The 10,228-nt window shown below is 40.3% G+C and overlaps 1 non-coding gene across 1 annotated transcript; it reads left to right on the forward strand.

The window, feature by feature from the left end:
* Nucleotides 1-8,277: 8,277 nt before the first annotated feature.
* Nucleotides 8,278-8,406, forward strand: LOC147886237 (small nucleolar RNA snoR77). The gene has a single exon (XR_015543368.1). It is a non-coding gene; the product is annotated as a small nucleolar RNA snoR77 (small nucleolar RNA).
* The last annotated feature ends 1,822 nt before the right edge of the window (nt 8,407-10,228 follow it).

Below are 10,228 nucleotides of genomic sequence, written 5' to 3' on the forward strand. Positions count from 1 at the left end.
TGATTCATGATGTCATTTTGCTTTTTGTAGCAGTCTTTAGCCATATGACCCATTTTACCATAGTAGTAGCATTCAACTTTTCTATATTTGCATTTTGGCCTCTTTGCCATCCACCATGACCTCTTTGGCTCCCCTTGCCTCTAAAGTTACCACATCCTCCTCCATAAGACTAGTTTTCTTGAATTTGCTGCATATTTTGATTTTTGCCATAGCCTCCAGATCGGCCTGCTCTACCTCTGCCTCTACCTCTTCCAACATTTGAGTAGAAGGCAGTTTCTTTTGAAGTTCCTCCTGAAGAAGATGCATCACCGTTTCTCTGCTCTTCAGAAATTAGAAGAGCAATCAACTCCCCAAAATCAGGAAAATTCTCACAGACGGCAATGGATGTCCGGAATTGTGCATAATCCTTTCCTAGACCATTCAAGGTCACAGAAACTAAATCATCATCTTCCACTGGCGACCCAATGGAAGCAAGTGCATCTGCAATCTTCTTCACCTTCATGTGGTGGTCATTGATGCTCATATTTTCTCTCTGCACATTATGCAACTCCTACTTGAGAGGCATTTTCCTGGCTTGCATATTTGTGCTATACATTTTTGTCAAAGTATCCCACGCCTCCTTTGGCGTGCTGGAATCCTGAATATGCACAATCATAGAATCTGAAATACTGATAGACAGCCAGTACATAACTTTTCTGGCTCTCTCATGCCATCCTTTAAATGCCTGCAACTCCTGTTGATTGGGAATATTAGGAATAACTGGTTCTTATTCAGCTCCGGTAATGAACTCCCAATAGCCTTTTCCCTTAAGGAAATTCTTCATTCTAAACTTCCATGCTGGGAAGTTGTTCTTGTCAAGCTTTTCAATGACATTTTTGGCTACTTGAACCTTCTCTTTTTTGAGTCCCACTGCCATTGGGAATCTTGGTTGAAATCCATACAACATCATGAATGGACTAAAACCTATAGCTGAATCTTTGGCACTATTATATGCAAATTCTAATATGGGCAAATACTGTTCCCAATTAGTTTGCCATTTACTTACATATGCTCTAAGCATATCCTCAATGATCTGATTGACCCTTTTAGTTTGGCCATCACTCTATGGATGATCTGCAATGCTCATATTGAATGAAGTTTCTAACCTCATAAACACAACCCTCCAAAAAAAGCTATTAAATTTGCTATCCCAGTCACTAACAATATTAGCTGCTGGTAGCCCATACAATCTATAATATATGCTCTACAGATAGCCTAGCTAATTCTAGAGTTTTAACATCTTCATTTTCACAGGAATAAAATGAGCCATCTTGGTCAACTGATCCACAATTACCCACATAGAGTTGCGTCCCCTCTGTGTCCTAGGTAATCCCACAATAAAATCCATGGAGATGCTTTCTCATTTGCCAGGTGGAATCTCAAAGGGTGTAGAAGACCTCCTACCTTAAGGCATTCAGCCTTATTGAGCTGGCATTTTTGGCACTTCAATACATAGTCTTGGACATCCTTACCTATTCTAGGCCAAAAGAATTGCCTTTTTAGAAGCGCATATGTCTTTTGAATTCCCGGGTGTCTAGCACCCGGACTATCATGACACCCAAAAAGAATTTGGCACCTAATGTCATTATTATCTGGGACACATACTCTACCCTTGTAGCCATCCTCAATAGTATTTTTTTCCAACTTGAGTTCTTTATCACCAACCTCTGGTGTGTCACCATTTCCATGTGACTTCTCAGTGAAAGCCTCTTGATTAGTTGGATCCCTATTTCTAATTTCTTTCCAAATTTCAGAGAAGTAAGGATCAAACTCACATTTCCCTTTTAAGGACTCTAGGAAATCATTCTGAAATTGAGTAAAACTCAATTCATTAACAATTGGCATTCGGCTAAGGGAGTATGCTACCACATTGAAATGCCCTTTTTGATATGTCAATTGTATATAAAACTCTTACATTAATTCAGCCCATCTAGCTTTTCTACCTTTAAGTGATTGCAAATCCACTTAATGCTCTTTTGATCAAAGATGATCTCGAATTTGGCACCATAGAAGTAGTGCCTCCATTTCTTTAAAGCATAGACTATAGCATACAGTTCCTTCTCATATGCCGAGTAATTGAGCATGATCTTACTTCTTGCTTTCCAAATCCAGTGGTCAAACTTTTTGTAAAGTACCGCCCCAACAACAAAATCATTGGCATCTGTCTCAACCACAAATGGTTCATTGGGATCCACTACCTTTAAGAGACAGGAGCTATTGCCATAGCTACTTTTAATTTTTCAAAACTTCTCTTTTGAGGTTCATCCCATATGAAGGTGCTTCCCTTCCCCTTAATCTAGTCCATCATCAGAATATCTATAATTCTTCTAGATTTGTAGGATGTGACCATTCCAATATGGCCCTTACTCCTTCAGGATCCATACGAAGCCCTTTGTTGGGATATTATATGTCCAAAGTACTTCACTTCTTTTGCAAAGAATTCACATTTGGATTCTTTAGCAAAGATTGAATTATATTTAAGTACTTTTCGCAAATGTTCTAAATGCTTTTTCTTGGTTTTACTGGAAATAAGGATACATCTAAAAATACTACATCAAATTTCCCTAAATATGGCCTTAAGACACTATTCATAAGTGGTGTCATGAAAGTTGCTGGAGCATTTGTTAAGCCAAATGGCATTACTTTAAATTGATAATGCCCATACCTAGTATGAAATGATGTCTTAGGGACATCCTCTTCCCTAATTCATACTTGGTAATATCCTGGCCTTAAATCAATTTTAGTAAGATATTTTGCCTCTTGCAATTGATCAAAGAGCTCATTAATGTGAGGCATAGGATACTTTATTCTTATGGTGATTTTATTTAATACTCACTAATCTATGCATAAGTGCATAGTACCATCCTTTTTCTTTACCAACAAAACTGGTGCAGAACAAGGTTAGCTACTTGGTTGAATTTGGCCCTTCCTAAGGTATTTAGTTAATTGTCTCTCGACCTCAAGTTCCTCCATTTGACTAAGCCTATATGGGGGTTTACCCACAGGGGTAGATCCAGGAATCAAATCTATTTTATGATCTACTTCTCTCTCAGGAAGTAAACCATCAGGCAAATCAGATGGAAAAACATCTTTAAATTCAAACATTAAATCGTTGAAATAAGATTTCTACTTTTTAACATTATCAAAAATAATATTATGTCTTTTCGATGCAGAAGACATAAAATCACCAATAAAAGTAAGTTCAAAGAGATATTCTTCTTGGTGTAGTAGTCATTCCAATTCCATCGAACAAATAAGAGGAGATTTGGGCACGTCATCTTCTCCCTGAATCTGGAAGACTCTACCATCTTTTTCAAACATAATGGAGTTATTAAGATGACTCTACTGTAAGCTATGTCACTCTCGACCAAGACTATACAACCACTCTCAACCAAGAACAACATCAGTTCGATTGAGATGCATAATTTGGAATCCAAGGCATCCTGATAGCCTTGAATATCCACCTCTACACCATGTATCATGGTGTCCCAAACCTTCTTATCACTGTCCTTTGCCAAAGAGACCACATATTTATGGCACTTGGACTCTCAAGCAATTTAATTTCTTAACTGACGAGTAGTTCAAGAAATTATGTGTTGCACTATCGTCAACCATCACTCTTACCCTTTTCCCCTTTATTTTTCCATGCGTCCTAGCCTCCCACGCTCTTACTCTTTTAAGAAGGCTTGTTCAAACTCAGCTCAATACCTAGAGTTCTATCATTTTCTATGAGGCTCATCCACCATTTATAGACCTTGTTTCCAAGGGAAAGACTTGCTTCCACGACTTGATTTTCAGGAGGGGTATTCTTGAGTTGATGGAAGTATTGCCACTTTTGCAAGAATGTGTTAATCGCATATTTATTACACTCCTTTTCTTCCCCATTGAAAATTGGTGGTTTCAAGTCCTTAAGAATGTTAGAGGTTTCTCTAAGTCAAGAGGTGGACCCCTCAACTTGATTAGGAGGAGTCGGTGATTTTTCCATAGGAGATACCAATTGAGAATTGGATAACTTGGTTATGGCTTCAGTTAGGGATTTCAATGTATCATTAATAGTTCCTAATTGTGTCTCCATGTTTTGTGTTCAAGTTTCAAGTTTAATGAATTCCATATACGGAATTCCATAAGCACCGTAGTCTATGTCTTCCATTTCCATGATATCCTCTTGAGTTTCATTATACTTCCTCATGTATTTCCTCTCCAGCTATAGCTTTTCCTTTTCTAGCCCTTTCCTTGCTCTCCCTAACCATTTCATCTTTTTCTGGAGTTGTCATTTTAAAAGTGTCTATTTTTTCAGAAATTATAAAGCAAGAAGCTTTATACTAGAGAGAAAAATGCAATGCCCCCTTCCTTGGTATTTCTTCAATGGCCTTGAATTTGTCTTCGAAGTCATCTCGCTTTCTTTATTTTGCAAGTGGTCTTTACGTTCGATCCCACTCTTCGCTATGCCTAACGCCTTGAACTCCTCAAACCGATCTCCGATCTTCTTCTTTGAAAATGGAGAGGTTAAGAAGATTGGAAACAACAAGGGGGTAGAAAGAACTTTGGAACCTTAGGAAAAAGAGGGGAGAGCTTGAGATTTAGAGGGGTATAATATACCCTGATGCATATGGAGAGACGACACCGACTTATTGAATCCGTCTTCATGTAGAGTCTTTTGGTGCTGGACTTGAGAATCCTTTGCTATGTTGCAGAGAACTATAGCCTCTGGGAGACCGGGAAAATGGGCGATGGGCCATTCTGGGGAGTCCAAAAATGGCTAGCGTGCGAACAATGTAGATGACAAGTCATTGCCACTTAAGAGAGGGAGTACCGGATTGCTCCAAGGTTTTTACATTCTCCACTCTCATCTATAACGTGATTTGTATATAAGAGTGGTAGAAATGGACACATGGCTCATGTAAAGAATAATGTATTTTTTATTTTTTAGGACTTTGAGCATTCTCTTACTTTTGTGTGCACACAATGCCCAACTTTTGATAGCCTCCCTTTCTTGCACCTTCAAGTTTATTTGCCTTTTGAGATTCATGAATAATCAAAAGGGAAAGGGGTTATTGCTCTTGGCCCCCTGTGACCCTTGTTATACACTATGGCACATATAATTGTAGGTGTTAGCAACAATCATCAAAGTAGTTTATATAAGAAAGTGTTTGATGTTGGAGAGTCATGATGGGATGTTGCATGGTAGCTTCATCCTTAAAACTTGCAAACTCTTAAGAGATGACATGCGGCCATGCTAGTGCACCAAAACCCTAGTGTGGGATGTTGCATCGTAGCTTCATCCTTGAAACTTGCAAACTCTTAAGAGATGACATATGGCCATGCTAGCACACTAAAACCCTCAAATGAGTGCAGGGTGTTGCATTGTAGCTTCATCCTTGGAACTCACAAACTCTTAAGAGATGAGATTTGGCCATGCGAGTGAGGAGTTAGAATGATATGGTGGTGAGAAGTATCTTGGAGGGTTCATTCATAGATTTTATGTTGAGATATATGGGGTAGGGTTTCTCTTATCGTAGTTAGTACTTTAGTTCACACGAAGCATACAAATGTGAAAGGTGCCACTAAAAACACACTCCCATAGACGGGGACCCAAAGAGAGCAAAGGCAAAAGATTTGTTGGCCTGCCCCATGGGAAGGTCTAATTGGAGGTTCCTCCTTCTTCCATCTTTGTTGGTCATTGCCATGTGTTGCATCTATGCCAGACTGCAGTTCTACTCATGTAGGAAGATAAAAATGGGGGGGGGAAGGGTATAGTGACCAGTGTATATTCAGTGAAAGCCAAAATTCAAAATTTTATTGTTTGAAAGTCCTAAATTTTATGATTGGTCCAACTCCCCTCTTAACGGTAGACAGCCTAAAGGGATGTTTTGGTTTCTCACACCTCCTTCAGCCACATGTCATGAATGTAGGCCATTGATCTGATCTCAACTATAAAGCTTTCGTCCAAAAGCATATGACAAAAGATGTTCACCAAAAGCACATATGTGCTTTTCAAAGTGTTTGTTACCAAAAATATATATAAACAAAGTTGGATGTTGTGAACTACCGTAAGAAGCTTGTGGTAGTGGGAGCCACTGATAATATTATGGTGGCAACTTCATTGATTCTTTCTGTAAGGTATTTGCAAGTTATTTGACTTGCTTCTTTCTTACTGTAAGGTCTTTCAATTGTTGTATTTAGCTCACGGTAAGCAGGCACATATAATGAAAGGATTGGGGGGGGTTGCTCAGCAAGGGAAAAGTTAGGAATAGTTGTAGTGTCCCTCTCATTGATACAGAGTGCATCGAACCAGAGCATCTCAACGTGCTCAACCTCTTGGAGCCATAGGCCAACCTCTACCTTAGATTTAGTTTTGCCAGGATCTTGGCCGACACCTAGGAAATTGTGTATCCAATCACCTCACAATCGATGCTTGCAACATCTTAGGAAATCTGTTATCCCTTTAGAGAGTCGAGACAGATACAATCAACGACAATCTGTTAATCTTATGTGCTTCTTTGTCTTCACGATTTCCTCTGCAAAGAGGAGGTGAATAGAGAAGATGGACTATCAGTTGTCCAGCCATGTGTGTCCTACCTCCTGGCTGCAAAAACCATTTCCTGGAGCAACATGTGTAAGCAACGCCAGAAGCCAGGGTTTCCAACGAATGCTATGCAGGAGAGATGGCATGACTTTAGACATAGACATCCAGATACCATAACTTTGAAGGGGCACAAACCACTCCATCGACCAAGGGACTCTCAGTAATGATGGAAGCGATTCCCACGTACCTTGCAGTGAATTTAGACCTTATAGCTCTTTCAAAAGTGAAGAGACTAGCATAGAAGCCCGCAAAATGACCTTCATGTGTTTTTATCCGGGTTTTATCCTTATATCCCCAACGGATCTCACCTAGGCCATGAGGCTCGCCTTACATGAGAGACTAATGTGAAGAACATCAAGAGGTACAACTCGACGTCAAGCTTGATCTCACTTCAACTAGCAAGCTCAAGTGGTCCCTATGAGGGCGCCTGGCATGAACATATATTTTCATTAGGAAAGCTTAAAAGCATGGAGACTCTGTTTGTTGTTTCTTGCATTTTGATGATAATCCATCATACTTGGATCTAGTATCTACACCCATAGTTTCTATGGATCTATTCTTCCCAAGTAGATTTGAAGCTTCTTTGGAATAAACATTGACGAACACGACCCAAACAAAGTAAGTGATTCTTTAAACTATGTGCTGCAATTAATCAAGCACTTCATTACATGAAACGGACAAAATCTAAACATAGGAGGAAACTTCCAAAAGCAAGTCGAAGAGCAAGAGGCAAAGGAGGACAATGCAGTCAAGCAATTCGTGTGGGTAGCGTGTTCACAGAAGCCTCCTTCGTTGCTAAATAACTCCACGCCTTGGAACGATGGAAAGGTTGCCTGCCGCAAATCTAGTTCTATTTCTTTCCCTTTGAAATCCTGTACCTTTTTCTCTACTCTCTCTCTCTCTCTCTCTCTCTCTCTCTCTCTCCCCTTCCTTTTGAGTTAGTAGTTACGTGCTCTACAATGGAAAGGTTGCCTTTTCGCAAATCTAGTTCTATTTCTTTCCCTTGAAATCCTCCACCTTTTTCTCTACACACACACACACTCTCTCTCTCTCTCTCTCTCTCTCTCTCTCCTTCTCCTTCCTTCCTTTATCTCATGTAGTCTTCCTACAGACCTCTTTTTAGCTTTTGCAGGCCTTATGAATGATTAGATATCATTCACCTTGTTTAAATTCTCATGCACTTGCTATTTGCATCCCTTGACATCCTCTCTCTCTCTCTCTCTCTCTCTCTCTCTCTCTCTCTCTCTTCCTCTTCTTCTCCTTCTTCCTTTTCCACGCACCATCTCTTTATGATTGGGCTAAGTTGCACTTGTTATTTGTATCCCTAGATATCCTTCCATCCCCCTCTCTCTCTCTCTCTCTTCTTCTGCTTCTCCTCCTCTCTCTCTCTCTCTCTCTCTCTCTCTCTCTCTTCTTCTTCTTCTGCTCCTCCTCCTCCTCCTCTCTCTCTCTCTCTCTCTTTGTTTTGAGAACCGGGTTAGGGTTAGGGTTCTTTTGAGGAGGATTAGGGTTAGGGTTCTTTTTGAAGAGCATTGCTTACCCTTTTCTGTATAGATAGCTACTCCGGAAATAGGAATATTGTTGTGCTCACCTGAGATAATGGAACTTGTGAGGTGCGATGGCTATGACTGAGGCTTCCGGGGCAGTAATTCAGGCAGCCTGTTGCACTTCCTCTTGTGCTCGTCAGGTGTTTACCTGCTCCCACATTGAATCTCTTGCTTTTCTGAATTGCCTAGAGGTCCTTCCTTGATGCAGCAATTCAAGTAACTCGAGAGCACATCGCAAAATCCTTTCGGCATTTCTGGTCTTGGTCTTCGTTGTCCACTCTCCTTGTTTGAGTCCGTCCCAGATCTGGGGTCTATTGAACGTTACCATCTTGCCGTCGCGAGGGTCCTTTCAGGTCTTTAATATTTGGATCAAGGGAACGACGGGCCATCTAAATTCTTCTTAAGGAAAAAAATGTAGGGAAAACATCGTTGTAGTGCGTAACGAACAGGGGATGGAGGTGACGTTTTGCCAGGGCCATAAGGACTAATCTCATAGGCAGGAGCTGTGCCCTTTCTTCAAGTCTGAGCTCCTTTTTGTTGTTTTTTCAATGGCGATAGAAAAAGCTCCTGGCCCAGATGGTATCCCTATTGATTGTCTTTACTATTTGGAAGAGATGTCACAGCTTTTGAACCATTGTCGTCTAACATGTTCCTTACCTCATTCGGTTATTAGAGCCGTCATCAAGCTAATTCTCAAAAGTGAATGGTCTGTCAACAAAAGATCCGTTGGTGTTAAATGGCGCATACAAAATACTCTTAATGGCTTGAATATTCCAGCCAAGGCAACTATGGTTTCTTGCATGGTTGTCACATTCGTGATGCATTTTGTGAATTTGTTAGTGGCTATAGATTATTCTATGTTGCAAAATCAAAAGTTCATGGTCTTGAATTTAGATCTAGATAAAGCATATGGACGTATATTAGTTGGTCATTCATTCTTGAAGTGACGAAAAGATTAGGATTTGGGACGGGATTTTGTAACATGGAGAGAATTTGATTCTCCAATGCTACTGCAATGGTAGCTATTAATGGCTACTACTACTATGATTGCTTCCTTTTATGAAGATCTGTCTTGCCAAAGATGTCCGTTTGCCCCTCGATTATTCTCGATTGTAGATGAACTATCATGTTCAATTTTGTACTTGGATTGGGGATCACTGGCTTACTCAAGTAGACTTTACCCATAATAAACTATCTGCCACTTTCAGATATCTAGGAGGCCTGCAGGGACTTGGAATCTCAATGACGTAGCGCTTAGTTTGGTGTTTTGCCATAGTATAGCCCAAGTTCCAAAATGGCATGATAAGCTTCTCTCTCTACTCGGCAGATTCAATGTCCTCAAGCACACGCTAGCATCGTTGTATCGACAGTTCTCCCACTTTTTGCTAATGTGATTTTTGCTATTGAAAGGCTCTCGAAGGAATTTGTATGGCAAAGGAACTCCATTTCTTGGGCGTATGTGATTTTTGCTATTGAAAGGCTCTCTAATGAATTTGTATGGCAAAGGAACTCCACATCTTGGGCTTATGTCATGTTGCCGAAAGAAGATTGTGGTCTCGACATAAAACCCGTCAAAGACTATTGCTGTAAACGGATTACTAGGACCCATATGCAAAACCCTTTGGAAAATCTGGTTCAGCATTGGATTGAGCATAAAAGCTGTGGGTTCACACCAAGTAGCGTCAAGAGGCAAGAATAGTGACTACATTTCATTTGAAGATTCAGCAATCAGATAGTATCAGACAGCTTATCACTCTTTGGAAGAAGCGTGGGGTCTGTGAATGGGTTGGTGGAAGGGTCATGGGTCGTTGGGACTTAATGCTTGGATCTCTGCAAGTTCTTGTCTAGATGGGGTGCCGTCATATCAAGTCAGTCTCAATCTAGCTAAAAGATTAAAAAATAAGGGGATTTCTTCTTGGTCTTGCATATGGGATCTGCTCCACAATGACTGGCATAGTGCTCTAAAGAGTAAGGTCGTAGATTTCATTTGACGCCCAGAGAACGAACTTTTTTGGCCTTAACATTAAATATGTAAGCCATACTGTCCATCCAGCTT

The sequence above is a fragment of the Dipteris shenzhenensis genome, chromosome 24, assembly GCF_047967505.1.
Source record: "Dipteris shenzhenensis isolate YYH24624 ecotype China chromosome 24, Dip_SZ_1.0, whole genome shotgun sequence".
Lineage (NCBI taxonomy): Eukaryota > Viridiplantae > Streptophyta > Polypodiopsida > Gleicheniales > Dipteridaceae > Dipteris > Dipteris shenzhenensis.